We start from the raw sequence: 4,875 nt of genomic DNA, 5'->3' as shown, positions 1-4,875 counted from the left end.
ATATATATCAAAACGACGTCGTTTTATTTTATTAACAATTGACTAATTTCTGTTAGAATCAATGTAGATTTAGGCACATTTTAAAAAATTCAGGTAATTTTTTTCTTATTATAATTGAGTTCAGGTCGTGTTTGGCACCAACCATGTGTTTGGGTTGTATTTGGCACCACCGAAATTGTTTGGATCGAAATAGACATTTTTTCTTGTATATCAAAACGACATCGTTTTATCTTGTTAACGGTTGACTAACTTCTATTAGAATTAATGTAGATTTAGGCACGTTTTAAGAAGTTCGGATAGTTTTTTGGATTTTTAGTTAAATTTAGGTCGTATTTGGCACTGACCATTTGTTCGGGTCGTATTTGGCACGATCAAAATTGTTCGAATTGGAATTGGAATATGCACTTTTCCCGTTATGTTGCTCACTCGACAATTTTCACGGGTGAAGGAAAAAGGATGTAGTTTAAAAAAAAGAATAAACAAATATGTTTATATGTATTTTTCAAAGTAAATGAATCATGATTCATGAACATAGCAAAATGAGATATTTATCTAGCTCCTTATTGAAAAAATGTAATATATATATATATAAATCATCATCATTCAAATTTCAAAGTAATTTTTAAAATATATATTAGTTATTTACTAATCACAAGAATAATGGAAACTAAAGGTTTTCTTTAAAAACGAAGAACAATTAAAAAGAAGAAAAAGAATCACTGTGGGGATTTTGATAAAAAAAAAATCATCGACAAACCTGAAACTCCCTTCAATGGCGGGGGAAGAAGAGAAGCCAACTACTACCACACCTGAACCTACTCTTCCTTCTCCGCCCGACGATCCGCCGCGGGAAACGCCTATTCCTCCGGCTAAGTTCGATCCTACTCGAAGTAATTCTCTAAATTCCCTCTTTCCTTCTGCAGCAATCAAATTGATTTCTAGGGCTTCCTTAGCTCACCACCTTCAATTAATATCCCCAAAGCTCGTCTCTTTCCCACAAGAACCAATTGGGTTTTGACCAAATGTTGAGAAAGACCTCAACTTTGATTTGATAGTGTGAGACATTATATTAGATTAGACTAGAGCTGAATCTGATTGATAGTGAACACTTACTCTGTTTCTTTAGTTTCAGATCCATCCATGAATGTTGTAATGTATATTATGTGTAACAAGTTGAATCGCTAATGTTTCTGAAAGATCCATGATTCATTCATTCACCATCTTGCTCTGTTTTGCTTCTTTCTAACATCTTCGTTATGACTCTAAAGTGATTCAAGAGGAAGGCTTTGATTAAGGATTTAGCTGCAGCTTACCACAACGACTGTATTGCTTATTGTCGAGAGCTTCTGGAGCTCCAAAAGAGAAACGCCGAGGTTTAGCAAATTTATATGAACGTGTTCGCATTGGGTAGAATAGATACATGTTAAGTTGTGCAATGGACCACCCTATTATTGAATCCTAAACAATGTTGACTCTTTAATAATCTTAAACGAATTAAGCATGAAACTAGTGTGTTGTTCTGTTCTTCCAAGTAGGGATTGAAGTTGATAAACTTGGATCCTAATCGGTGAAACTCAATGGCAAAACTTTTAGGCTTCGTTTTTTAGGTTGTAACCTGTTTGATTTTGCTCTTTTTCTGTGCAGCCGTTTCTGTACACGAAAGCTCCAGAAGATGTGAGAAAAGAGACGTTGAGGTCTTCTTCCAAACGAGCTAAGAAAAAACGTTAAGAAAAGACAACGTGTATGGTGCTTAATTCTACGTGAGTATTGAATCGGTCCTTATATTTTAGATGGAATGTGTGAAAAGATTGAAACTTCATTTGATTATCTAAGTTGTATACATTAGTTTTACCCCTTCTAAAGACGTCTCCTAACTAAGAATTACACAGGAAAGACTCCTACATTTTGTGGACTTTCCACTTTTAGATAGTATATGTAGGAATTGGAAACAAAGATTAACGTATGAACCGCACTAAACCAGAACAATGTTTTTAACCGAAACTAACCAATTTTTATCTATAACGTGATCGTTTTAAGTTTAACCATATCAAAACTAGCTTGTGTAAATTACGGCCCAAAATGTATAGTTACATTAGGCCTTAATTTGTACATACTTGTCCAACTAAGTACTGTATACTGGAAATTTTAATTTTATCCAACTTTTTTTAGCTATAAACTTCTTTATCCATAAATTCATAACAGATTTTTTTGGTAAAATTCATAACATATTTTGTCTTTCGTCTAAGCTTAAATTAACTTTCTAAAAAAATTTTGGCGTCATTTCGGCGCCTTAATCATAGCTTTGAACATTAATGGAATATGACGTTGAACTCACTATTACCATTTACATAAACTATATAGATGGTGAAAGTGAAACGATATGCATCATATGTGTATGTTGTGGTCCTTCCATGATTATCTGAAAGATAATTAACCAATAAAAACCAAGGTTAGTACATAGGCTAGTTTGGACTAATTTACATGTAATGGGTAATCATAAATTAATTAGAGTGAATCTAATAATAGAAAGGTATATACCTCAGGGTGGACCTATCTTTCAAATCGTAATTAGGGTTTATTCCATATAGAGCATGTACAAGCTTAATGGACAAAAGTAATCATGAGTAATGACCCACTAGATTAATTAATGGTCCATTTTAAAAGTACATCAACTTCGCTTATATTTTAATGTACACTCTTAGTTAATACGCTTGATCCAATTGGGCATGAAATATAATAACTTTATGTAGTTTTTTTTTTAAAAGTACATCAACTTCGCTTATATTTTAATGTACAATTTTTTTTTTTTTTCAACAAACAAAAAATTAATTAAATTGATGAAAAGAACAAATCAAGTTAGTACTGTTTTGTAGGACTCACAGCACGGCTATGAAATCTTATCTAGATGAATGACCTACACATACAACACACCAATCAGTCAATGGATTATGCTCATCGATATAGATATATCATGATTAAGTAGTTCTTTGTCAAACATAAGAAGTCTTTATCGTTGAACTTATTTTGTTTATATATATATGTGCAAGTGATAAGATGATTCGTATACATGTTCATTTTGCTCCAAAAAAAAGACTAAAGTGAAATATAATAAACTAGTTAGATCTTTTATTTGGGTGCAAGGCAGTACGTACGCACATAGTGGCAATGACCAGAAAATAGTACCTGTGCACTATAAAAGGCTGTTTATAAAATCATAACATCACATCACTAACTGTGGTCAAAACAGTACCACTACACTGCGAATCTAGTAAGAATTCAGATCCATGCATCATTTTTCATTTCTTAATTATTTATAATAGTTTGTTTATTATATAGATATTTATTATTTACAATATCAATAAAATTGTTAGATATGCAATATAACACATAAAATGCATAATTTATTTTCCACCTTTTACTACATTAAGGTATGTTTTACTATTACTATTACTGTATTATTATTTAGTATTAAACGATCACAATATGTATCTTCTAACAATTGTAGTTTGAGAAGTATTTATAATACATCAGTTTCAAAAAAAAAAGTATTTATAATACATCAAAATTGGTTATTTGACAAATTAACATTTTTCACCGTGGTTTGAGACAAATAATAATGAAATATGAGAAAAGAAATAAATACATTCATTTTTATTTGATTTTTTTGAAAAATCCTCTATCAATTTATCATATTTTAGAGGTATAATTTTAAAATATTAAAAATTAAATTATATTGAAATATCAAAATATATTACAGTGTAAAAACTCTGTTTGAGAGCGATAAATAGAGAGTAAGCAGAAATTTGGATGACCAAGAAACAGACACGTGCAGTGGTCTGGTAAAGGCAACAGTGATCGAGAAGTCAGCAAGTGTCCGTTAAGACAGCGACACGTGCTCTCGAGCCCGTCGTGAACCACTTGCTCCTCTTTTTGCTTCTCGTTTATACTTCTTAATTACTACTATTATTATTGAATTCCACAAATCACATTAACTATCCACCTTATTAAAGTTAATTCAAATTGCGCGAATGCAGACACATGTTTAGCTCTTAAATTAATCTCTAGGTGTTTATTCTAGTATGAGTTTAAGTGCTGTGACGTAAGATATGACATAATATATATTATAAAAACTGGGTCTGCATTCTTGATAAATATGATTAGAGGTGGAAAATAAATTTATAAGCTATCTAAAGTAAAAAGTAGTTATATATAGTATATATGTTTGTTGCGTATATAAGTATATACATATATACGATGTCAAAAAAGTATATACATATATACTTATAAATATGTGTTAATTTGCATAAATATGTATAATTTTGAGTTGAATATACATCATCGCTAAAGCTTGGACAACTCACTTAACACTACGTGGAATTTAGTTTAAACAAGTTTTGCAGTCTTGCTTGTACTTATTTAGCTAATTTTGAGCTTATTTCTTGATCTTCTATACCAGTTTTAGGGTGTATAATCATATTTCTGCAAAGAATCAAACAACTTGATGGGTAATACTATCATTTAGCTTGCGCTTGAGTAAGTAATATACCCAAGCTTTCTGTACAGAACACTTGCCAAACAATGGTTAAAGAGGTCAAAAGATGCAAACTCCTTGTGGTTAGCTACTCAGTCTCTAATAAGGATCATTTGAAGTTTCGGAGTACTCAAAAGAGGATAGGATAACCCTTTATTTTGATCTTTTTTTATCTTATTTATTTGACATGTTTTATAATAGAATAATAGATAAAACTATTTAACTTATAGTAGCTACAAAATGCTTAAAGCAGATATCTACATATAATATTGTGCAAGTAACTATCTCCATCCACAAACGTATATTTAGGAATAAATTTGTATAAATCTTTGATCAAGAAAAAA

The 4,875-nt window shown here is 30.8% G+C and overlaps 1 long non-coding RNA gene across 1 annotated transcript; it reads left to right on the top strand.

Annotated features, from left to right (window-relative positions):
- The first annotated feature begins 703 nt into the window (after window positions 1-703).
- LOC130507613 (uncharacterized) lies at window positions 704-1,884 on the top strand. Its single transcript, XR_008942381.1, has 3 exons — window positions 704-890; window positions 1,269-1,373; window positions 1,645-1,884. It is a non-coding gene; the product is annotated as an uncharacterized LOC130507613 (long non-coding RNA).
- The last annotated feature ends 2,991 nt before the right edge of the window (window positions 1,885-4,875 follow it).

The sequence above is a fragment of the Raphanus sativus genome, unplaced genomic scaffold (genome assembly GCF_000801105.2).
Source record: "Raphanus sativus cultivar WK10039 unplaced genomic scaffold, ASM80110v3 Scaffold4926, whole genome shotgun sequence".
Taxonomy (NCBI): domain Eukaryota; kingdom Viridiplantae; phylum Streptophyta; class Magnoliopsida; order Brassicales; family Brassicaceae; genus Raphanus; species Raphanus sativus.
This window is presented reverse-complemented; position numbering and strand designations above follow the sequence as displayed.